The sequence below is a fragment of the Cavia porcellus genome, unplaced genomic scaffold, assembly GCF_034190915.1.
Source record: "Cavia porcellus strain 051 isolate PalLab524CR breed Dunkin Hartley unplaced genomic scaffold, mCavPor4.1 scaffold_28, whole genome shotgun sequence".
Lineage (NCBI taxonomy): Eukaryota > Metazoa > Chordata > Mammalia > Rodentia > Caviidae > Cavia > Cavia porcellus.
This window is the reverse complement of record NW_026947511.1, coordinates 22,070,511-22,097,386: the sequence shown is the minus strand read 5'-3', so window position 1 is coordinate 22,097,386 and position 26,876 is coordinate 22,070,511. Positions and strand designations below refer to the sequence as shown.

At 39.4% G+C, this 26,876-nt stretch overlaps 1 long non-coding RNA gene across 2 annotated transcripts in view; it reads left to right on the top strand.

Moving 5' to 3' along the window:
* The first annotated feature begins 465 nt into the window (after nt 1–465).
* Nucleotides 466–26,876, top strand: part of LOC106028473 (uncharacterized) — a 31,180-nt gene continuing 4,769 nt past the window's right edge. The window contains exons 1-2 of one of the 2 annotated variants that reach the window (XR_010044307.1): nt 466–25,278; nt 25,852–25,974. This is a non-coding gene — a long non-coding RNA (uncharacterized LOC106028473). Of the gene's footprint in view, nt 25,975–26,876 lie in introns of both variants that reach the window. The other variant, XR_001202099.3, reaches the window with a different exon arrangement.

The following is a 26,876-nucleotide window of genomic DNA, read 5'->3' as shown; positions in this document are numbered from 1 at the left end:
GACACTATTCTTAATAAGAATGGACCTTAAATCATTTAATACTTACCACACTTTATAAAGTACATACTATTATTATCATCCTCATTTTAGGAAGAAAGAATCTGGAGGAGTCAGTCACTTGGATCTACATGGAAAGAGAATCTAGATTTGAGCTCAGGCTGTCTTCAAAGTCCACTTCACCATCTGCCTTCCCTGAGCAGGGAGATATAATTCCTATCACCCAGGCAGAGGGATAGCCACATAAATAGGAAAGCTTCTTTTATAAATTTTACTTTTTAAACTAGTGAAATGGCTTTGTAGATCAAACACAGGATCAATTCAATTTCTAAATTGGGATATTTATATAGAGGCCAAATTGTATTGAATTTCAAGTCATGAAATATTTTGGAATATATATATATATATATATATATATATATATATATATCTTAGTAGGGAGTACATCATTTAGTTTCCAAAGTTGAATGAAACAAAAACCAGAAGTGCGTAGACACACCCTAATCTAGCACCTGCTTTTGAAGCCACTTCGAATATTATTATTCTGTTTTTCTTGTGAATTGGCTTCAATTGGTTGTGATTCCTGTGCATCAAGCGTATCTCATAACCAGCAGTCACTCATAGTCTATTTTAAGTTTGGTTGTTAAAATAATGAGATTTTGTTCATGAGTGACACCTTGGTGAGGCCCAGCCTTCTCCATTCATGGTATTGATGCCACAGTCATTGCGTTTGCAACAGCGAGGCACACACACAAACTTTCCAAATCATTTTCAAAGATTCTCAGTTCTCTTTTTTTCTTTTTTTGGTGTCTATTGTCTTCCCAGTAATGGCTAAGACATTGCTAGTTTGTCTCACTTCTTTTAATTTCTCCAGAAGGCCTTATGGCCCAAGAGTTCATTTGGGACCAGATTTTCATTTCCTAAGGCTTAACTGACTTTTTTTGGGCAAAGATCAAAAATTTATTCATGCCAACCTAAGACAAAGCCGTTAGCTTATTATAACATGTCACATACATATTTTTAATGATAAAGGAATGACTATAGAAATCCAAAAACAGGAACCATATTAAATCTTGGCTTCAAGGAATCCAAGACTTAGAGACGGTTTGAGATTCAAGGAGTCTCCTTGACCTTCAGCAGCAGGAGTGCAGAGCTGTTTGGTTTCTATAATTAAGCAACATATTGCACAGCAACTAACTCATGGCTGCTTGTTTGATTCAAGGTCAGGACCCCAAAAGAGTATCTGATTGGCCCAGACAATCTCTTAGGGTATCTTATACCTCTCCAACCAGCATAAAGAATGTTTACTATTGGCTCAGGTACTTGGACTGATGCCAATCCTCTAGGGCCAGAAAAGATGGGGTACTAGGTACCACATGTGGCTTCCTGGGCCTGTCCCTTTAGTAGCAAATGTGGGCAGGGTGGATTCCCTCAAAGGAGGTTGTAGGTGGGTTGGCACAGTGCTGACCTTTTCAGAATCCCACCTTGTGAGACACTGTGTGAGCCAAGTCGTGTGGTAGGCCATCAAGGTAAGCTGATGTTGTATTGTCAAAGACGCAGGTGCAACTCAGAAAGACAGCTCCAAAGTGATGTGCATGCGAAAAACATGAGGTGAATCTCATTATTTATTTGTGATGTGCTTTATCTAAGAGTGTTTATTTTTCTGCTTGATAAATTCAGCTGTCAAAGCTCTGTGGCTTTCTCAGTCAGGGCTCCCAGTTTCCATGAGCAGATTGTACTCAGCACAATTCCAACCAATGCCATTTGTAAAGATTTCAATGTGAAGACTAAATCAAAGTCATGCTAACTTTTGTAGTTGTCAGCCAGTTGAGGTTTTTCTTGTGATTAAGCTGGTCAAAACTTGTTGATTTGCAGTAACCACTGACTAAGTACCCACAGTCCTGTGGCCTACACCTTTTAACACACATGGCGTAAATATCTACTTGACTTTTGATGATCCTTGTGGAAAATATACAAAGCCCACGTGCTGGTGGTCTCTCTTCCAAAGTCTATACGGAGGCCTTGGAGAACAAGGGATGTATGATGGGGGTATTTTGATCAGAATGAGAATTTAAGAAGCAAGGAATGGGATCCAGTGTAGATACATTGCTGGAATGATGAGAGGGTTGTGGGGTGTGCACTGGAGCTGCCCAGCATAAAAGCAGAATGTGTGACAAGCTGGGCCTATATTGCAATTCTTATGAACAAAATCTCCCAGACAAAAAAATAAATGCCTTGAATTCAAGGTAAGTGTTCCGCATTTGTATTAACTATAGCAGAAACCACTTCTTCCCACTGCAGGTTCACAATGCTCTTTACTCATGCTTCTATATAATCTGCACCATCTTTTGACCACATTAAAAAAAGTTCTTACTATAACATAAATCAAAAATGTTATTAAAATGGAGAGGCAGTCTCTATATGATTCTTCTCTATTTTGAATGGAAATTTCTTTTAAGGAAAGATCAATATCTGATTCATCCTGGTGTTTCTGCCACGGCTTGGAACATGCCAGGCATTTAATAAATATTTGTTGAATGGATGAGAGTAAGAACTTTAATTGCCTTTTGAGTCACCAAATTAACCGTGATCCAAGTTGTCCTCTGTGCCATAGCAGTATAATGTGGAGGAACATCTTGAAGAGGATCACTGACAATTAGACACTAATTTTAGTGTCAAGTTCATTTAAATTTTTCAAATGCCTAAGCATCATCAATATATCTTGCAGTGTGTGGAAGGGTAGACTGGCATTGTTGGGCTCCCAGAACAAGGACAGAATGCATAAAGCCTACTATGAAAGTTCTTTGAATGAAACGTGGAAGGAAGGTGAAAAGATGAGGAAAAAGAGGTCTTGGAGAAGAGGATAAGCTGTTATTTAAATACTAGACCCTGTTATAAGTACTTTACATTTATCTAGCTAGAGAGAAGATGTGCTTCTCCCAGATTATAGTCAAGTCTGGGGCAGAACAGAGCAGGGCGTTTTTGAATTCGATCTACGAGAGTCCACTCCTGGACCTCCCTTTCCCTTGGGTCTCCTTCCCTTTGGGATCTTTTGTCTTTTGTGAAGAAGAATGGTCAAAGCTGGGGCAATTATTGTTTTTGGTTTCAACTTTGAGGCCAATATTGGTTCTGCACTGGCCTCTTTATGGTAAGCCTCAATTAATGCATTCTTCAGCATAAAGTGTCAGTAAGATGGGCAAATCCATTTGTTGCTGATAGTCAGGGCTTCTGAGATCATAACTCTGGTACAGTGTTTTCCAAAATAATAAAACTTGTCTTCAAAGTGTGAGAAGGAGAGATGATGGGACAGAGGGTCAGACAACCTGGTCAGGTCATGCTTGTCTGTGTGACCACTCTAACCCCTGTGTCTGCTTGAGCTACCTCATTTCCCTGTGCTGGCAGAAGAGGTTCACTGCTTGGAATCTCCTTTGTCTTTTAAATAGATCACAATTCCCACTTCCCAGCAGGGTTCCCTATTTCCCACCTGTTTGTTTTGTTTTTGTTTTTTGGTACCTGGGGCTGAACTCAGGACCTTATACTTCCCAGGCAGGTGCTTACACACTGAGCTAACTATCTGGCCCTCCTCACTTGTTTTTATTGTTGAGATATTTTTGGTTGTTAATAAAGAGCATCTTTATACTAGAAGTTGGAGGCCATGTCTGAGACAAAGAAGTCCAGCAATGGCAGGAAGACTAGGCCTGTTCCTAGCAGACTGAAAGTCTTTCTTCCAGGAACTTAGGTATCCTGTATCCAAACTGCCACAGAATAGCAGAAATCATGCAGAAATTTTTAATATTTGGCCAAAAAGGATAATTGAAGCGCATCCAGAGTTTTGGTTATTTTTTAATGTCTGTGTGTATGCCTCAGTGAGTCCATATACACTGGCGCTCAATGAATATTTGTGGATTGAATGAATAAATGAACAAATAGCAAAAGCCTAGAAAGAGGTATCAATCATAAATGTTGAAAGTAATTACTATTTCTTTAAATAATTGCATGTTCTCATTTTTCTATTATATACATGAATTAGTTTTATAATAGTTTAAAAAACATAGCCTAAAATTTCTGAGAAATTACTGATTTGACGCTGAAGTGAATCTTAAGATAGGACTGGGTTTTCCAGCTGTATTATTGCTAACCTCAGCTTTATTGTGTGGATTATAGCTACAGCCCCGTGGGTAACTTCCTGGAAGAATGGAACTTTTCAGAATCGGGATCAAGTCAGTAGTTTCTAGCCAAAGCAGGAAGTAACTACTTTATTCTTTAAGCAAAAGGATTTTTAAAATCACAAGATGTTAGACGTTATCTTGCCCAGTTTTCTTAGTTTTTAGGTAAAGAACCAGTAAAGAGAGAAAGTAACTGAGTTACTCAGTGATAAGATCAGCACCAGAATCCAGGTCTTCCAGCTGTCCGCACATTTCCCCATTCCACATCACACCAGTTACAGACCTGGAAAGAAACTCAATTGTCTGGTGACACACTCAGTGGGGTAACTGAGGCAAATTTCTTTAAGAAAGTCTTGACCACAGTGAGGAAGACCAGGAGTTGAGGTGCCAAGTCAGGCACATCGGGGCTGTGACTGGACCTCAGCCTGGGGGTGCAAGCATAGGAGAAATTGTGGAATCCAGCCCAAATGGATGTACCCAAAGGTGGCTGGCTGGCAGGGACTAGGACTCTCAGAAGAGGATCAAAAATCTCCAGTGACTCAGCAACAGAAGCCGCCAGTGGAGGAGTAAGTCATCCAGCCTTATTGTCTCCCCAACTGGAAGTTGCTAGAGTTCACCAAGGTTGGGTCTCAGGGCACAGAGCAGAGGCAGAGGGTGGAGAGAGGATCAGAGGGATACACTCGCCTTCCAGAAGAGAAAGTCAGTCCTGCCTCACTTTAGCTTCTGGTCGCTATTTATGTGGACAATAGAGGTTACACTGAAAACAAAAACTTATTATAAAATAATACACATTTACAATAGAAAAGTGGAAACATGAAATTAAAGAACTAATTATTCTTTCAATATATATCATTGATATCTTTCTAGACTTTTACAAATCATTCATTTATTTATTCATTCACTTATTCCTGCCAATGAATGTCTCACTATTTCAGACACGGAGATGGGAGTAAACAAGGTCCTTAAACATGCCTTCCCTCAAGAAGTATACACAATAGTGGGGAAGGAAGACTCATGGTAAATAATCACAATGTTAGAATGTGAGACAGTGGTCAAGCTGTAAGAAGAAAAGAAATCAGGGGAAATGAATAAGAGCTCCATGAGGGGGTATTTAATTTTAAATAAGGTGGCCAGAATGTGTGTGTGTGTGTGTGTGTGTGTGTGTGTTTGTGTGTGTGACAGAGAGAATGAGAGGGAGGAAGACAGACAGAGAGACAGAAAGACAGACAGCATAAGCAATGGCATCTTTGTAGGGCTTTTCCTCGGCTAATGGCTAAGTGTCAGCTAATAAGGAGAGTAGGTGGTGTGACTTCCCCTCTCCCTCGCAGTTTCAAAATGTCTCTCTTTAGATTTTTTAAAGGGCAAAGCTTTCTCCACTCCTTATCTTAACCATTAAAGAAGTGCAATGGGGCCCAAGTTTATTAGCCAAATGCTCCTGTGTATCTGTCCCTTTTTAGCTGGGTGACTTGGAGGAAGTCATTTAACCTCCTCAGCCCCAGGCTCCTCATGTGTGAAAATGTGATTATACTTGCTAGTGACCTAGTGCCCAGCATACCATTGATATTGCATTGATGGTAACGTTGTTCCTTCCTGGCCAGCCATGTTCTGGTCAAAAGACAGACCAGAGGTTCCTGGGATCACGGAGTTGTCTGAACAGTCTGTTAATAGCAGCTGGCATCCACAAACCATGTGCTATGCAAACCCCCTTACATGTGTTATCTCAACAAACCCTCACATTGTAAAATGAGGAAATGGGAGTATAGAGCTCTTTGCAAGCTGAGTGGTAGGTGACAGAAGCCGTCAAGGCTGAATTGGCCAGCATATAGGAAGGGAAGGGCTTTCTCCTAGTGATATCCAGGCTGCCAGGTAAAGGAGCGTTATTATTATTATGAAATAACTTCTTCATAAAATCCCTCTAGTGCAGTGGTTCTTCAGATAGGGTGCTGGGCTGATTGCCTGTGGATCACTTGGGTAGATTTTTTTCTTTTTAAAAGTACAAATGCCTGTTGAAATTCTAGTTGAGTAGGCCTGGGGTAAGCCATATGTCTGCATTTTTAACCTGGCCCCAAGTTTGTGTGTTGTGCAGTCAGTTTTGGTCAACAGCTCCTTGGGGTCCAAAGCACTAGGACACCAAGGTAATCTCTCTTCCAATGGCACCTGAGGTCATGAGTTAGCACTTTCCCAGTGGTGTAAGTGTGAGGGGTAATCTAACCTATGTATGTTTCATCTGAATCTTTGATAAAACTAATGGAGTATAAAAAGGTTACATTGCCTTGAAACGTTAATATATTTCAATCCCCCGGTCAGTGTTCTCTGGCCTTGGAAGATCAGTCCACATTCTCTGAGAGTGAATTTATTCTTTTAAGAAAATGGCCTTTTTAACATTTCCCAATATACATGATATCTATGTTACTGTGTTATTATATTGTTGCTTATGACTTTAGACTCAGTGTGAAACCCTTCATTTAGCTTTTTTCTGCAATTTTATTTGCATGTGACTTTATTTGCCTGAAGTCATATGTAATAAAAATCAATGCATTCAGAAGTTATGTCAATATCACCTTGAAGAATCATTCTTTGTTTAGTGATAGTTTCAGAAGTAAATATATTTACACCTATGCTATAGCTTTCATAACAGTGTGTTTCAGATATGCTGTTCTGTGCATGCAAAGTTTCAGTCTTCATCACTTAGTAACTTTCCTTTGTTATGATCAACAAATTTACATACTCTTTTTGTCATGTTATAGATTATGATTTTATGCTATTGTTTTACTCATTAAAGGATATATAACATGTATTGAGGAATAATAAACATAGTTACAATTGAGCACATTTATCCCAGGCAATATTTTCTAAATGTCACATGTGTATTAACTTATTAAACTACATTTTAAATGATAGCATTAAGATACAATTATTATTCAGTGTTTGGCTTTAACCACTTTGCTTTTCTTCCTCAAATATCATCTCAAATTTTGTAACTCAAAAGAAGGCCAGTTTTTTTCCTCTCTTTGAAAAAAGATTTCTAGTATATTAGTAAAATACTTTTTCATGGCTCTTCTGGTTCTCTAACTTAGCTGGAACTAGGACTGTTTGAGTTGGTCTTTTTGGTTAAGATAGGAAAATTTTAAGCAATGAAATAGATTCATAGTGGGCTTTGAAGATGATAGTTAGTGAATCATTCATTTGTTCACTTTCAGAGCAAGAATTTATTGAGTGCTTACTACATGCCATGTATTGTGGAAGGCATTAAGGATACAGGGATCAGTAACTCAGATTCAGATTCTACTCTACACCTGCATTTTTTATCAGAATAGTTCATATTCTATGATTTGGTTTGGATCCAAGAGTTTTGGTGGCACAAAATCCATATCAGCATTGAACCCTCTACCCCCATTCTCAGAAGACTCTTTCCACTAAACAGATGCTTTGAAACTCATTCTTTTGAATTCTCCAGTCCTCCAGAGACAGAGGGGATTTACCTGGAGACAAAGATGGTTATCTGGCTTAGTGCAGACATAACTTAAATGGCCACATGATGCTCTCGCCCAGCTCAGGGGTTATGGCCTTCTATTGGATATTCTTTCTTTCAACTGTGCAAAAGATTCTAGTCTTGTGATTTCTCTGAAAAACAGATGTTTAAATACTTGGCCTCTCCTTCTTCCTTCTAATTTACCCTTTAGCTCAGTGCTTGCAACCTGATTTTGGAGGGGCCAATTCCTGTAAATTAATGTCCTACTTAGGCTCTGATCTAAATGTGGGTTAGATTTCCAGTGAGCATGGAAATAGTTGGGTAGTGGAGGAAACAAAACCTCAGAGCAGCCAGAACTGCAGAGGTGCAGGCTGTGCACCAGAGCCCAAGCAGGATGCTCTGGCAAACAGACCTTGAGGGCCACTATGGTCATTTCTCACTGCTGTTCTAATGGATCCCCACCAGCTCAGATGGTAAAACACACAATTATCATCTTACAGTGTTGAAGGCAGTTAGTTCAAAATGTGCCTCAATATACTAAAAACCAAGGTTTCAGCAGGCTGTTTTCTCTGGAAGTTTTAGAGGACGAATCCTCCCCCACCCCCCGCCAGGTTCTGGATTCCACTGTCTCCATTCCTTGGCTTGTGGTCCCCTTCCATCTTCAGGTCCTCAATGGTCGACAAATCTTTCTCATATCAACTTACTCTGCCACTGATTGTTCTATATTCCTTTCACTTGTAAGAACCCAAAATAATGACATTTGGCTGACCTAATAATCTAGAACAATCTCCATATCTCAAGATCAGTTGACCATATCTGTAATTCCACCAGTAGTAGTGCTATTTCCCCCCTCCCATGTGTTATATTCCACAATTCTGAGGATGGAGACATTTTTATGCCTTCCCCACTTAGGCTCAATTATATATGTTCTCCATTCACAGTAATATCCACAGTGTTCCAGCTGCTACAAGTAGGAAGCCTTCTGAGTGGCAGACAACTGTTAACAATAGGAAAGGAGGACTGGGAGCTGACATCAGCAGAAGAGCTTTAAAACTCAAATATCACTGACAAATGAGAAAATCACAGGTCACAGGCAATGGCGAGAATCATGCCAGCCAGACACTGGTGGTCTCCAGGCTCTTCTGTTTTGATGTACAAAACTTTCAGCACTGTTCAAATCTGTGACCCTGAGTCATTAAGAAAATGTTTAATTCAGTTTAAAAATCAATGACCAACTATATTTCTTTAAAAAGGGTTTAAAAATTAAACTATATCAAGAAGAAATTCAGTAAATATTCATCAGAAATTCTGAAAGGGAAGGGATTTTCTGAACACAAAAACAACAGAGGATACTTTTAAGGAGAGAATTATATTTTGTGTAAATAGACATTAAGACTGATATATTGAAACCACAGGCGGTGAATACTTGTAATCTCAGCACTCCGGGAGAGCTGAAGTAGGATGATCAGAAGTTCAAGCCCACCCCAGGCAATGTTGCGACCTAGTAAGACCCTGCCTCAAAATAAAAAATAAAAAAGCAGGGAATGTAAAGTTTAATCATCACTACTGCAAAAAGGAAAGAAAAATTATAAAATCATTTGAACACATAAATAGCAAGTTCTAAAAATTGTCACAAATAAGAAATTCAGTAACAATAATAGGCTTCCTACAGATCAGTGAATAAACTCTTAAAGCTGTGATAGAAAATGGAAATATTATATGTAAACAATCTATAGGAGAAAAAACACAGGTGACAAATTACTACATATAAATGTTTAAATTCAATGATAAAAAGTGAAATAATTACAAGATGGTGGTTTTAACATCAAATTAACACACATTTTTAAAAAGTGATGATATTTTATTTTGGTGAGAATATGGTAAAATACCCTTTCATAAGCTCATGAAAATATATATTATATTTTATATATTTATGATACCAGTATTCTGAAAGGCAACTTGATATATTTCAAGATCTCACAAATCTTTATATGCTTTGACACATTGATTCCACTTATAGATATCTACTTAAAAGAAGTAGAAAAGTGACAAAGATTTCTGCAAAAGAAAATTCATACTTATTTATAGCAAAAGCAACTAATTCATCTTATAAATGTAATGGTTAAATGAAGTATGACACATTTATATTATAGGCCATAATAAGCCATTAAAATAAGCTTTGAAGAATGTTTGATGCTATATAATCTATTAAGTAAATTACAGCATTATATTATATTTCAGCACAAATTTTTGCAGAATCACTTGGAAGTCAATCACTTCAAATATTAACAGATTTATGGGTTTGCTGTGTTTAGTTTTTTCTAACATTTTCAGTCTTAGACAAAGAAGCATGAACATACTTTTAGACTCAGAAATGTACTTTTTAATTTTTAATAAAATAGAGAAATGTTACAGAAAATTTTCAGGTAAAGTGGTTCAACTGTGTTGTTTCTGAAAGCTTCAGTGATGGAGATAGTCCATCTACATGAAGTCTTATCTCCCAAACAAGTGGATAAGACAGTGCCAAATTTGGAAATACTGGCTTCCTTTAATAAAAGGTAAATCTTTAGGCTCATACAATTTAACTAAATGTTTGGTTTATGACAGTGTTTTCCAAAGAGTGTTTCAGAAGAGTTCTTTAGCTGCATAGCGAAAAAAAATTCTTACAGGTCAAATAAAAGCAGGAACAACTGTTTCTCTATTCATTTCCTGGAGTTACAATTCAAATTAGCATTTTCTAGCCTCTGAAAAGCCCTGCAATAGTGAAAGCTACTTTGTTTTTTAAGCCAGGATTTCCCAAAGTCGTACACTTCAGAATTCTATTGGGTAACTGCCAACATCATCCCCTACGCCTGTTTCCTAGATATGTCGTGCTGTGGAAAGCCATAGGATGAAGCAAAACTCTGCTCGCTGATTTTGGTTCACAACTTTGTAGACCATGAAGCTAGAATATGTGAGCCTGGTTTCAGCAAATTCTAGCCTAGGGGATGGTAAAGTCATGCAGGACAAGCTTGAGGACTTGTATGGTGGTGACACACCTGGGAAGAGCTCAAGTTCTTTTTCAAGTTATCAGGTTCCTTTCTCCCACAGTCCACTGGCCTTATCCAGGTAGCACCTCCTGGTCTCAAGTGCCCTAGGATGTGACGACTTGGCTATTCAAGTAAACTGCACCCAATAAGGATGGGGCTTTCTAAGATTTTCACAAGAGGCTGCTTCTTCAACATCTTGCTCCAGACTGGAGAAGGATGTGCAGTCCCTTAGTCACACCTGTTAAATCTGGGAGCACATAAAGGCAGAGTTCATTGCTTGAAAGTAAACTTTGCATTAGAAGATACTGCACACCCTCAAGTATCTCAAGTATCCCGAGAATAATGCAGGTGAATTTTTGCTTAACAGGATGAGTTACTCATGAGTGTCTTCTCTTTGTGTGGTTTTTTTTGTCTTTTTTTTTTTTTTTTGTCCTCTCTATCTAAGGTTCTTTTGGTCAGTTAGAACTCTTTTGGGTTTATCTTAAGTTCAGGATCCTGGATCGTGTTGGGAACTGAAGGAGACATGCTATGATTTTTAGGTTCACCCAAGTGAAACTACATCTGGCCTATGCTGACATTCTCAGTGAGAATCTTTTAAGTGTACACCCAGAGCCTCTGCTTGTCCTCTCTCGTCTACTACCCTCTTTCTTAGGAAAAAGTAGAAATGGGAAGGACAAGGGAAAGAATCTAGTAAGAAAAGTGTATCATTCTACTTAGATTTACAAATTACCCAATGGGTAATCTCATCCAGTGTTTTTAGATATCTAAGTTTAAAGAACAAAGAGGTGTGTAAGGGGCCTCCAGATACATATTTCTCATTTGCTCTGCAGAACCTTCTACTCTTTTTTATATCGAGGGTGCAGGTAAGATGGTGTTTGCAAACTTTTTCTGCTGGTGAAAGAAATATTTGGAAAGCAGCGGATCTAGTCCAACACTGTGCAGGCCTTTTTCCGCAATAGTCATGCAGCTTTTTCTCAGATCCTTCTAGTGATAAGATGCTCATTACCAGCCCATATTTGGTTGTGTGCTGCATGGAAATCTGCTTCCTTGGGTCCTCTGCCCATTTGTCCCAGTTCTGCTTTCTGGGAGCAAACAAAAATAGCTCAAATCAATCTCCAATTTTTAGCTCCACCATGGCAGGGACTTTGTTAGCGTAGTTCTTTAATGTATCTCTGGGGCAATTCCTGTCACATGGTAGGAGCTTAATAAATATCCATTGAATAACTGAATAAAAAATGGATGATGACTTTCATGTGTCCATTGTAAAATTACCATGTAACTTGAGCCTTCAAATTTTGCACATCTGAAGACTCATCAGGCAACTTTTTCATTCTTCTACAACTTGGGACCTCTCTGTCAAGGGAGTCCTGGTGGAGTAGAAGTATACTGAGGATTTTGGGGTGTGGGCCAAGAGCCTTTGTAGTTTTACTCTGCCTAGTACTTCCAAAAAATGCTTCTAAATAAGCAATATACAAAACAGCCTGATAATCACAATGAACTCTGCCAGTCTTTCACCAAAGACAGAGCTACAACCCAGGCGTGAGGGGTTGTGTTCATGCCTTGGCATCTGCAGTGATTGTCAATGTAACAGAACTGGACAGGCACTAGGAAGACCCACTGGCTTCTGTGATAAGGTAGAAACTTCACCATTAGAGTCATTCTCTTGGGTAAAGTATGAATACTGGTCACGCTGAGTCTCTAATACCTCAGCGGGAATATGCTGCCTGCTTGTTTTCTTTAAGGGCAAGAGATTCTAAGAATGCTGGATTATGGGACAAACCATGTCTTAGCAACAGAAGAGGCAGAGTCAAGTGGGCTAGAGGGCTGGCTACATCATGCCTAAGTGGATAAATATCCAGGATCTCCAAAACCATTCCGCTTTGAAAAAGGCCATCTAGGGAGGAGGAGATGAGTCTGGCTCTACATAAACTCTGAAAGGGTGAGTTCTCCACCACTGCTATTGTGAATCTTCCACATGAGTGAGATGTAATAGGAACTGTGTCAAATACTTTGGAAGGTAGGTGCTACACGTACCTAAATGACAGTGGAGTGCTGGGGAAGGTGTCCCTGCTGGCCTGGAGCCATCTTCTCACCACAGAAGGGAGAAACCAATCCCTGACAAGCAAGCGGCTGATCCTTGACCATGTGATGAAGTGTTGCTTCCTGGCCAGGATGTTTATAGTTCTTAAGAAGTTCTTTCCCAATCAGAGTGAGTGACTGCTTTAGAAAATGAAGCCTGTGTTTTCTTCCTCTGTGTATGCTCCCTGCTTCCCTTCACTTCCCTCAAATGACACAGCCCACCCTAGGGTGAGTGTAGCAGTGTCCCATGGGGGAGGCAGAGAGGGGGCCATTGGAGAAATGCAGTTTATTTGTCCTTCCTTTTTGGATATAGTGTTGCAGGGAGTTCTTCCACTGTCCTCCCAGCCAAATGCTGCTTTTATTTTTTTAACCTTTCCTTCTAGATAATGCAACTAAGACCGTTATCCTTGTGGGGGTGTGTTTACTATTCTGAGATCACATTAACATTACTCATTTAACATCTGCAGTGTTTTGAAACTGAAATGTCTTACCATATCCCAGAGTGGGATTTTTGTCTCTGACTGATGCTTTGATTGATAAAGACAGTCCAAGACCATGACCTTTAAGATGCACAATCTGGGGGAGTTTGGGGTCTGGGCAAAAGGGGGCAAAAGCACCCCCGATCAGCAGGGTCACCATTAACTACAGCTCAGCAAATGATACTGCATGTTTTATCATCGGCTGGGTGCTTTTTCATAAGCACAAAGCTCGAGAAGCTGTTAGACTGAGCAACTGAGACTAAAACTAAAGCCAGTGGGCTCTTGGTCCCAGCCGATTTGAGGCACTGGGTGCTCTGTTCCCTGCCTGCTATAGGCAGGACCTGTGCACAGACAAGGTTGAGGGTAAGGACAGAGAGGTGACCATCTTCAACCCTCAAGAGTTCTCAGTCTAGCAGAGACAGACATGTAAATAGTGTGGTAGATACCTTGCCAAGATATACTGTGGTGTATTAGAAAAAGTAGTCACTCTCTAAGAAGGGGTGGAAGAGTAGGGGTTGGAGGAAGGTAGGAAGATGAAAGAGAATGCTCAGACTGGGCCTGGCAAAATACTGCATACTGTCTAGGCTGGAATGAAATGCAAAAGGAAATGAACTTTTTTTGGCTCTGACAATATACAAAGAGGGAAAGGGGACAAGTAGAGATGCAGTACAGATCGCAGAGCTGCTTGAGGGCCTGCAGAGAGTTTCTGTTCTACCAGGCAGGCAAGGGGAGTTATTGCACAGATTTTAAGTAAGACAGTGGGTTCTTAGCAGACTTTCATTTCAGAAAAGTCACTTGGCTCCCTGTAGAGAGAATATGTCTAAGGGTGATGAGACAGAAGGCTACATAAGTAGTTGGGTATCTGTTAAAATAATTCAAGAAAGGTCTGAGGGTTACAACCAAGCTAGAGGCAGTGTGGAAGGATGAGAAAAGTAGTGAATGCCTGTGACTTGGTGGACACGGAGTAGAGTGAGGACACTGAGAGGTCATGGAACATGGTACGCCTAACGATGCCACCTGGGATTCTGGTTTGAGTCTCTCTAGATGATACAGAAAAAAGGGGATAGATACCTGAAATTGGGGATAGTACAAAATCCTATAGTTGATATGATTTCTTCTTATATAGACACACAAATTTAATGTCTTTTCAGCTTATTAAGCTCTTCCATTCGCCATAGCCATAATATTTGCAGTGTGAGGTGAAACACAGGACTAGCACAAATTTCTTTTTCTTTCTTCACCATTTCACAGATAGCTTTGTTCTTACCTTGGAACTTAGCAACCTTAGTGTAGAAATTTTTTTCTACTAAATTGAGAAGTTTCAACTTTTTCACTTAAGGAAGCATTTTAGGTGTTCTTTTTGGCATATTTGAATTACCAGTCTCACTATACCTGCACTTGGACACATTATTAAGCCAGATAAATGTTACTTGAACACAGCCACTGAGATACGGCACTATCTAGTCTGATACCCAAGACACCTACTAAGTGTCTAACAAACAGGTAGCATATGTGGCATGGACCCACTGGACAAAGGGCTAAGTCACATTTTGGAGGGACAGAGGTAGAATAAAAGATTGCACTGTATAACTCAGAATGGTATGAAATTTAAAATGTATGAATTATTGTTTCTATAATTTTTGTATGTAACATTTTCAGACTGCAGTTGACTGTGGGTAACCCCGAAAGCAAAGCTGCAGATGGGGGGGTGGATTATTGTATGCAGTTGGTTATGTGATTTGACACTCAAAAGATAAGCCAAGGATGAGGAGAAACATATGAGAGTTGCTTCTATGTAGGTGGTAGTTAAATCCATGACAGAAGATGGCCGTGCCCTATAAGAAGGACAGAAGGCTAACCATAAGTTTTTTTTTTAACTGATCATTTTTAAAAGCAGCTAAAAGAGAGACCACAAGGGAGCCCGAGAAGGAGGAGGCAGGGAAGAGCATCTCTAAGAAGAAGAGACTGGACTATAGATAGCATCATTTGCCTCAGGGAGACCCAGGAGGCAGCACTTGAAGGAAAGGCAATCTGGGTCTTGACTGAGACCCTCTAGGTTGAGGTGGTGGGCATGGAGGTCACTTTAGAGCCAGTGGAAAGCACAAGAGTGGGGATTGGAGAGGGTGCATTCAGAAGGCTACCCTAAGGAGCCAAGGAAAAAGTGTCACCAGAATATTCAGGACAACTGATTTTGTCAGAAAGTCTTTTTACAACAGGAAAAAGAGATTAGCTTGATAGAACAAAAAGGTGGTTTTGTGTGTGTGTGTGTGTTTTGTTTTTACCAGTACCAGTGATCAAACTCGCAACTGCCTGCTTGCAAGGCAGGTGCTTATGCCGCTGAGCTAAATCCCCAGCCCTAAAAAGGTGGGTTTTTAAAACTACTGAGAACCTTGGATTGTGCCCTAGGCTCTGGGTATGGTGTTTTTCAATTACTTGTTATTTAATCTTCTCCATAGTGGAGCTGCCATTCTCCTCTCCCTGTCCAGATTCCGTCTCTTTTGTACCTGAACTCACACCTTGAAGGCATTTGAGGTCTAGCTACACTTTTAGAAAGCCTTTTTGAAAGGTGTTGAAAGATCAAGACTAACACTAATAAATAATAAATATTAGATAGTAATAAGTAAAGTTATTAAAAACTGCTAAATATTTGAAGAGGGCCTTAAACAACAGTGTTGCCAAAATAGAAATGGTGTAGACTCATAGTCATTTTAAAGTGAGCAAACCCAGAGACCCACAGTAACCAGAGTGTGCCTTGGGTGCCAGGTGCCCGTTGTATACCGTTGACTTGTCAAGGTGTCATTTTTAACAGCACATCTTTAATCCAGCCTCTTCTACCCCTATGATTGCAGAGTCATAGTCACTGGTTTCAAAGCACTAACAGCACAGATGAGTGAAAGTTCACAATGCAGATGTGACGGTCACAGCGGAGACACACCTTCCAGTGAGCTCGGGAGGTGGAATGGAAGAAGTAATGGGTGGAACACTTGTCAGGGTTTCCAGCTTCTCTAACTTGGAAGGAATCATTAGATGAATAAATAGCATACTCCCACTCACACCAGCAGAAGCCAGAATGACCCAGTAAGTAGATTGGAAGTAGTAACAGAAATTTTAAGTGTTTCCGCATTGAGTTTGTAACAGGGCTCAGGATTGGATGGGGCCCTAGACAATTTGTGAAGCAAGTCAAACTTGGCTCCTCCTAGTTCTTCCAGTATTTTTCTTCCTTCCTAGAAAACAGCTTCTGTATTAGAAGATCAGAGTAAGTGCCAGGCACAGCTAAGCCTGCTAAAGATATGTACTCATTTGTATTTTGCAGCCACCTTATGGAATATATACCACGATTATCTTCCTTTTACAGAAGAAACTGAAGTTTAGAGGATTAGGTGACTTGTTAAAGACATATGTACTAAATGGTGGCAAAGTCAGGATTTTTATCCAGCTGTCTGACTCTTCATCTGTGCCTTTAATCACTTAGCAATGAGATATAGCCTTTAGGTTTTGTTGCTGGTCCTTCCAAAGATTTTTAGGACTGGACAATACTTTAGAAATCTAATATAGCACAAGGCACATCTCCTGCTTTGATACATATGTCAGACATATTCTTCAAAACATATTAGTCCATTTTATGTTGCTGTAATATAATAATCAGATACTGGGTACTTCATCCAAAAACAAGGTTTATTAAAATTTGGAATTTTGGAGGTTGAAATTTCAAGATCAAGTGGCCCCATTTATTCGGATTTTGGTTAAGGCTGCCCTGGCTCTATGACAACTTTCTGGTAGAGAACCAGAAAAAGAAGCAGCTCTCTACAGAAAAAGACAAACATATGGGTAGTCATGCTTTATAACAGCCTGCTCTCTTAAGAACTATCCTGCTCTGCAAAACCAGTATTGGTACCTTGCAAAGTCAGTGGCATCATGATTTAATTGCTTTTCACTAGACCTTTAAAGGTACCACCACTACACTAGAGCCCAAATTCCACCATATGAGCCTCTGGGGAGCACACTCAAACTATATCCAAACCGTAGCATATATGAAAATCAAAAGTGTGGATATCAAGCAGTGTTGACTACTTGGTTGAGGGATGGGAGGATTTTCAGAGATTTAAAAGAATTATAAAAATACTTGCTATCCTTTGCCTTTTGGATACCATAGATGACAATGCAATCCTCAAATTTAACTATGCTCCTTTTCTTTGTAACTGAACACCCAATCAACCTACCTTCCACTGAGCATACAACTGAGGCTTAAGGCTTGCTATTTTTAGTACACCTAATGATTTCTATTTTTGTCTTAATTTTATTAAACTGATGGGACCTCTCCAATTACTTTTACTCATATCAGCATTTTGTTTCTCTGTCTCCCACTCATTTTTGAAAATGCAAAAAAATATTCAGACAACGACTCGAATCTCCCATCACCAAAATGATGCTGCTGGTAAAACTGAGTGTCCAGTCAGTTTCACTATGGAAAGCTCCCTGTGTATTTTTGTCAGCTAATGAACGAATGTCTGAACTGAGTATGTGAAAAACAATTTAATTATAGGCATATATAACGTATCTGAGTTGTGGACTATAAGCAGTTAAATGTATCAAAGTCAAGATACAAATAAATCAGTTTGGCAAATATTTAAAGAGGGTTTACTCAGCCTTGTGGACACAAAGAATGACCTACTACTCTCTGATCCTTTTGAAAGGGTCAATTCATTTGCTCTAACTTTCTAGGTGGTCATCGTATAGCTCCTTCGCACTTAAAATACATTTATGAAAAATGTATTAGGTGCTGGTAGCTGGTGCAGGAGATGGACAGAGAAATGTAGCAATGAGTGGCAAAGAGCTTCCAGAGCAGTGAGGTGAAGACAGACACATGGATAATTCCATTCCAATGCAGTGACTGCGGCTATAATATAAACAGGATGCTGAGGGAGCATATGGGAGGACTCCCGGACTATCCAGAGATTTGAAGAGGTTTCTTGGAAGATTGTTGAAGCACTGTAGGAATTAGCCACAAGCGGAGGAGAAAGGATGTTTCAGATACAGGGAGCAACAAGCAGATGGCTTTGGGCTTGCAGTTCTGAAAATAGAGCGAAGAGGATGGAACATGCTAAATGCTGTATGAAATCTTCAGTTACTATGAGAAGTGGATCTTGCATAAATGCCTTCTCATTCATTCTTGATTAAAGAAATACTGAACTTACCTTGGGTTTCCTTCACATACAACCAAAATCACCTTACCCCTGGACTGGCAAACTGAAGAGCCTTTGAGTTGGTCTTGATAAAAGGGAAACGTAGGTAAATATCACCAACTGAGAGGGCAGTTGATCCCAGAGGTCATAGAGCACAAGCACAATTTCTAACGAGGCTTTAGAGACTGAAGAAGCTAATTTCTCACAGACATAGTCTTACCACAGGAGCAGGACTGTACCCACTCAGCATTGGGACCAGCTTCCATCTTTAAACACACACATTCCCCTAGAATACAAGAAGTAAATTTAGAGTAATCTTATTATGGCCTCCAGTGGTCTTTTACATGAAAGGAATATTCGTATTGGTCCTTTTCAAAATGTATAAGCTGTAGCTAAAATTGCATTAAATCTATCCTGCATCCTGTCTGATGTCGATCCAGGACCTTCCAGTAAAGCCCCTCCTGTCACCTCTCCTGTCTCACTGTTCTCCACATTTAGCATTTCCGGCTTTCCACAGAACAGGCTCCAAATGTATCACTTCTGACCTTTTTTTAAAAACATCCTTATAGAGAAATAATTATCATACCACCCAGTTTACTTGATTAATGTGTATAATTCGCTGGCTTTTAATATATTCATGGAGTTGAACATCTATCATCACAATTTCATTATCTCCTCAAAACTCCATCCCTCTGGGCTGAGGATTTAGCTCAGTGGCACAAGCACCTGCCTGACAAGTATGAGTTTGATCCCTGGTACCAAAACAAAACAAAACAAAAACCAAAAACAACTCTATCCCTCTTATCCAGCACCCTCCAATCTCTCATGTCCCCTGGCCTTAGTAATTACTAATTTATAGATTTGCTTATTCTGGACATTTTATCAAAATGGAATCATACAATATGAAGTCTTTTGTGACTAGCTCTTTTCACTATCTGCTTTTTGCTTAATGATCTATCACTTGCTTATTTGATTTTATCCTTGGACACCAAATCTTGGTTTCATGTACTCCGTATCTCTGCCTCTAAACACCTGAATAGTTACCTAGTTAGCCAGTCATCAGAGCGCACAAACTGTACAGGTACAAGCAGATAAGTAGGACAAAACAGGGCATATAAGACAGATTAGACAGGTCTCGCTAGGCTTCTTCACTCTCTCTCTCTAGTTGACTTTCTGACACTTGCAAAGGCATAGATGAGGTGAGGTTAGAAAGCTGAAGCAATCGTTCTTTGAAATATGTGACTTTAAGGGGAATGACATTTTCCTCCTGAATTCCAGCAGATATTTCTACTTCACTGGCATTTCTTTGGCCCAGGCTGGTGAGAATCAGACAAGGCTGGCCGTTCTAGTGAGCTGCATGGTCAGATCAGGAAGTGTTTCTGGCCTGTGATCAGAGACGTAAGGGAAGAGCAGAAAGATGTAGCTCCACCATCCAATGTAGAGGGAGAGTTCAAGGATTGCATGTGATTCTGGATTGCCAAAAGAGAAATGCAGCCCTTACAGAGTTTATGTCACACATCACAGCAGTTTACTGGTGTGAACTCACTGCACTGTGTTTTCTTGGGGATCATTTCAATCAGACCCATGAATCCTCTTTACACATACATCTTCAAAAACCGGAATGTATTTTATTGTCATAAGGCAGAAGTTGCTTTTCTAACTACAGGTAGGAGGAAGAACAATGTTCTTTTAATGTCACATTAGAGTATTTCATTAAAAGCAAGTGTAGACCACACCAGACACCAAATGGTGGCATAGAATACCTTGACTTCTTTCAACCTCTTTCCCACTTCAGTTTGGTCAGGAAATACACAATGGACTTTATGATGGGACTGTGAGTTCAAACACCCCCAGAGTTCAGCTTGGGCAGAGAAGGAATCAGGAGGAGGAACTGTTCATCAGTACACATCTTCACCCACGCGTCTATAATTACCAACAACGGTTGCAGCGCAACTCGAAAAACATAAACACTCTGAGCTGGCTCAAACCCAGGGCTCTATTTATAGCCTCTATGACCACTCATAGCCTTAACACCCTCCTCGAAACAGACCCCAGATTGGGAGCAGGGGCCAGGGACGTTCTCAGTTGTGACATGGAGCATATGACTCTACCTCTTCTATCTAGTAGTTCCATCTAGTAGTTCCTCATTTCACTATAGTGTAGGCATGAAAGAGCATTAAAAGCATCCAGCCATTCTGACAGAGGTGCATCTCAAAATAAACATTTTCCTGGGCAAGCCAGACAGGAACATAGAGCCAGAGGACTTCCAACTCAGACTTAGAAATTATAGGGTTTAATTGGGAGGCGTGACAGTGGCACATCATCATTGCTTGTATGCTTCACTTGAACTGTGTTTGTTCAGGCAAGACAGGAAGTGGTCACGAGGAAGTATGACACAGTGGAAAAAGCAGGGGCTGGGGAGGCAGACAGTGCCACGTTCAGCTGGGTAATCTTGAACACGTTTCTTGACCTCTTTGAACCTCGGTTTTCTCTTCTGTAAAATGGGAATACTAAAAATACTCCTCTCGTAGGGGGCTTTTAGAATAATAGATAGCATACAGATACAGATGGGCTTTTACATTATTGCCATTTTTATTGTGGTCTGGGGATTAAACCTGGAGCCATCACAGTGAATTACACTGTTATACTTTGTTTCTAGATGTCCTCTCAAAGCCTCATGTGGTCAGTTTTTTCAGAGGTGCTTGAATTTAGAGTATATGATTGATTCATGGTTCAATGCTAGGATTAAGGGTGTTGGAATTAAGGCTGGATCAATCCATTGATTGGACTGACGCTGCCCAATCTCTGTAGACTGTATACAACATAAAGGTTTGAAAGAGGCTGGTCTTGCTCTTCCCTGTTGCTTTTGCTGTCTTCCACTCCTGTGAACTGTTGATCCTCTGCCATGTGCCACCCTGCCTTGGAGCCAGGTGATTATGGACTGAAATCTCCACAAACTGTGAGCTAAACCAACCTTTCCTCCTTTAACTTTGGGTGTTGAGTATTTTGTCTCAACAATGAGAAAAAAGTAATTAAGACATATACCCTCAGCTTTTTTTTTTTTTGAAATAAGGTCTCTCTAAATTACTAAATTTCACAGGCTGAACTTGAATTTGAAATTCTCCTGCTTCAGTCTCCCAGAGTGTGGAGTTTACAGGTTTGTGCTGCTGAACCTGGCTACAGTATTGCTGTTAATAATGCATTGCTATAAACAGGATTTTTGAAAGATTTGACCAATGTAACTCATCGTAGATAAATTTTATCACATCTTTGAGGTAGTCCTTGTTATTGAAAAACTCTAAACAATTGAAAAATATTCCTAGAGATTTTTTTATTTAGTTGATGTTACATATTTCAGAAAGTTTACAATAGATTAGCTTGCTCCATAATTCTGTATTTTTAATATGGAAAGGTAATTATTTATGTATCATAGTTGTAAATTCTGTTTCTTGCATACTTTAATAAGGAGCAGCCCAGACAGGAAAACAAACTCCTCCCTCTATGTGATGATTCTTTCAAACTTCAGAAGATTGAGATCAGGGTTTTTCCACTCTTCTTCCTAGGGGATCATTTTTTACTCTCTCTCCCCAGCCACAGAAAAACTCTTGATGTCCTAGCCAGTTGAATTCTTTTTAACTTCTTTTTTATTTTGAATATAGCTAGTAGTTCCTCATCTTTCTTTTTCTTTGGAGCTGCCTTTGATTCTCCAAACAGGAACTGAATCCAAGTGTGTAAACTACCTGTAACTTCATTTTTCCCTCTGTCCCTCAGTGACTTTGAAACTACTTCCTTTGCCTAAGAGAATCTTGATGCATGTTTCAGGAATAAAGATCTCATTTTGCTTTATATTTATTCAAGATAAAAATAGTTTGGAGGTAAATCTACAGTAGACGAATCATATAGAACAACCCAAAGGAAGTACTATCTAGCTCTGGCTTCCTGTTTGAGGACAGATGATCATCCTTGTGTACTGAAAACATCATACACATTTTCATATGGATATACATGAAACTTCTGGATATGAAGTCTTATGGTACAATCACTACACTGGGACCAAATTGACATTTACTTGATTGTTCTTTTTCCAAGTTGACCCTGTAAATGATAATGATAATAATTATAACAACATCAATAGCAACAACACTCATAACTTCCTTGTTACTTCTTAGGCACCATGTTAAAGTGTATGTTTTCAATATAAAAATTCTGTAATGTGTTGTTATACTACTTACAGATAAGAAAAATCAAAGCCTTGAGAATTGAAGCAATCTTGCTTAGGGTCCCTGGGTAAGTAACTGGCTAATATGAGATCCGAGTTCTAATTGTCTAAACCCAAAGTCTAAGCAGCTGGATTCTGATCAGCTGCTGTTCAGCTATTTGAAGCAAGGATGATTCAGACAGGAAAAGCAGGAGGAATGCCATAGGCGTGAACCCCAAAACACTTGTCAGTACCTTGCCCAGCTGGAACCAAGGCAAAGGCACCAAGGTTGGAGGTTGGTATGTCATCAGAGAGTCTCTTATGCAAATATGAGAGACACAGCTCAGAGAACAAGTCTAGAGAGAACTCAGTGATAAAAGGACAAAATGAAAAGATTAATCCATTTTCCCACAGCACAGAGTTGCACACACCTATGACAAAGCTTCAGTGTCATCTTGTACACCTAGAGACATCCATTTGCAGACCATAGAGAGGTCACTGAAATTCTGTCTTACTTGTCTTTAAAGCCCTGTTCACCAGCTTACACTGGACCACAGCATGTATCTGATGTACTGTGATGTATGTGCCTTTGTACATTAGGTTCAAAACAATATTTTGTGAATTAAATTATATTTAAGATGAGCTTGGGTCCATAATAACATTAGTTTAAAAATGTACAATGTTATATAAAAATATAATAAGTCGTAGTTAATTATTTTGTAATATGAATACTGAAAATTAATTTTCAATCCTTTTTTAATTTTCTGAGACATCAAGTATTTTCTGTTCATCTCCAATAGATTTTAGTATCTATCTTGAACATACTATAATCATATACAGGAAGGACAGACATCCCTATGATAATAATTGATATTTTTATGCCTTTCCTATTTTTATTCTCTTTCACATACATTCTTATATCTCATGTGAATTAAGCAGTTCAAACTAATACAACTGGTGTATTTCACAGATTAAGAAATTGACCCTGGTTACCACTTTTTTGATAAAGGAATAAAACTGATGCTTAGAAAAAAATAGCTTCATCAAAGTCACACAGCTAAGAAATGGTCAAGTCAGATACATTTTATTCAAGCTAGCATTATGAAATCAGGATTTTAATGCACATTTAAAAAATCTAGCATATCATGAAACTTTCAGAAGCTCTAAACACTGGATGATTTTTGAGCTATTTTGAGGGGAATGATAATTGACATTTAAAGATATCATGTCTCTTAGCAACTAAACGAGTTTCATGGAGTTCATTTTATCTTCAACAAGATTCACACCCTGAACCAGGCTGACATTAAACTGTTGCCCTCCCTAAATTCTCAGGGGCCATCGTGCGACATAGCATATTTTTCTGTTCCTGAAGGGAAAGGGAGAGAGAGAAAAAAAGAGATAAGTGACTAATGTTCGTGTCATCTACTAGAAATGTATAAAAAATCCTTGGCCTTTCCTTGACCCTGAGCTGACCAGAGCATACTCAAGCCGCTAGAGAGGCAGAAGCAGACCCTTGTTCACAATCCAAAGGGAGTGGTAATACGAATATCAGACATTTTCTCCGAAACCTTCTCACAGCCAGACGTCGTGCTATTCTAGATGATCTGTTCTTTCTGTGTAACTAGAAAAAAGCACTGCTTTCAGTAACAGAAGTTTGGATATTTAGTCATGAATTTTGTTTTCCCATTTCCTGATGTATCTACTTCATATTCATTTGCATATTTATTCACTTATCTTTGTATAAATATAATAAGCATAAAGCCTTTTTCCTAAAAAAACCCAAAACACTACAACTGCAATCTCACCATTCTAACTCATCAGCCGTTTCCAGTTTTGGAGTTTTCAGCAGGTGCAAGTGTGTACACAGATGCTTGTGTAGAAGCGAGGTGGTGATCTGGTGGTGTGTTCTCTTAGCATAGGGTATAAACAATCCTCATGCTCTGAACACATTTTCTAATACCATTTAACTGGTCCTTAAAAGGCATAAATGATGGGGAGCAATTTTAGCTTGTACTTGAATTGAGGTTAAAGTCACATGGACAGGAACATCAAGGAAAATAAAAGATCTTACAAGGTGAAATCATTCCCTTCCCTAGAAAAGGTAGCTTTGCTGCTCTCTCACTAACAGGTAATAGTACTGGGAAAAGGGTCATTCACTCACACAGGCCTCTGATAAAAGCACACTCAACTCACAAGTCCTCCTTTGTATCAGGCACAGTGCCAGGCACAGAAAAATACCAGCCTGGGAGGATATGTTTTCTTGTTCTTGAGAAATTCAGAATTGAAGGTGAGGACAGATGTTGACAGTAACGATTTGAATGAATGGAAAGTAGAGACCTATAGGGACTCTATGGGTCTTGCAAGAAGGAAACAGTGACCCCAGGGAATTCAGGAAGTCTCCCTAACAAGGGGGTGTTTGGGGGAGTTCATTTGAATGTCACTGTGTTTGCTGTTCTAGAAATATTTCCCTATTCTTTCCATTTGCTGTCTGTTCTATCTCCAGATTGTCCTCTACCCAACTTTGCTGTCCATTGGAAAAATAATATCCTTTTTCTCTCTTGAGGAAAGATGGCTTCACCTTGCAGACTCTTGCAAAAAATTAGTCTGAATATTATTACAATCTGCCTAAACGTCTGTATTTCCCCAACTTCTACTCTCTTTGAGAGTCTATTAAGGTATTATTCTTGTTAAGCCTTTCCCTTAGGTTCCTTTCTCCTATAAACTGCATATAAAGCAAGCAAAGACACAGAAAATGTCAACATAATGCATAAGGAAACTAAGTGGCAATGTCTCTAAGTTGAATGTAAAATTAGTGTGGATTAGTATAAAATGATTGTGCTCCCAAAGCTGAAATTACTTGCTCTTGTCGTTAGAGGCTTGTACCTCCAGAGCTTAGAGAAGAGGAACTTTTATAGAGCTTTTCTCTGACTTGTGCTCTGGAGGGATGTGACGCTGCAGATCTGAATCTACAACCTCCCACCTGGGCACACTTATCTTGAAGGCTCCCAGGAGATCCCTTACCTTTCTGCAGAGCACAGCAGCCGAGGCAGCTGAGGCAGAATTGTTTGTACTGGTTCCTGGCTTTCCCTCTAGTCACAATCAGACTTATCTCCCTATTCCCTTGCATTTTAAGGACCCATTTGAATCCAGACCCATGTGCTACCTAGGATTCCTAGAATACCTTCCATCGGCAGATAAATTTTGTGTTCATTAATTTATTTGAGATTCTATTTTTTTCTTTTGAGTAGTGAATACAAGTGTAACAGTGCATAATAAAATGGAATTTCAACAGATGTTAAATGGTGCAGAATGACAAGAAGAGAGAAATAATACTGTAAGATGGACACAAATATCTTGATGTGAAAGACAAAGTAAGTTATACTTGGAAAATTTAGTTAACTTGCAAAGTGGCAAAAAAGGGTGAAAGACTTGGGGGATTTCCTGGCTCTCTCACTTTCCAGTTAAATGTTATTGGTCAAGTTGCTTAATTGCTTTCAATTTGTTTCATTATCTGTAAAACCTATCCCACATGACTTTGTGGAATAATTAGGATAATACATACAGCAAAACTGCCCATCACATAGTTTGAACTTGATAAACATTGTTGGCCATTATTATTACAGAAGTTTGTATAATAAGCATGCAGTGGAACCAGTGATTGGAACCACATCTGATTCTCAAACTTTTTCTTGTGCTATCATTGGGCTGCTTTGATGAGGCCATGTGGGCAGCCATCTGTAGAGTCCATTTCCAGCAAATTAATGTGTCACTGCCTGCTGAATCACTCCTGATATGGATCCGACTATGGATGACACTCAATTCCAGTTCTCTAGTTGCCCACTAGCTTGGGAGGCAGTTGAAGAAGTACATGGAACTTGCCACCAAAATTACTCAGACCGGTGCCACATTGTACCCCTCTGGGATCTCTGCCTGGGAGTTGAGTTGAGTAGGGAGGAGAGGGATAAAATATCACATAAAATATTTTTTGGAGAAGGAAAATGAGGGCCAACAAAACAACTCTTCACCTAAATCACATGGCCATGCCCATCTTCTGACTTCACTGATAGCAGTTATGGAATACATCCAAGGATTTTGAAGGAAGAAGAGAAAGATAGTTAAAAGGGTCTAGGAGACAAGTATAGAGGTGTTAATGATGAAAAATTTTCAACCCAGAAATATAGTAATCAAAAACCAAACAACAAATCCATAGATCAATGTCAGTAACTGCAAGAAAAATAAGGAATACACCTACAATGTGTTTATTACCAAGCAT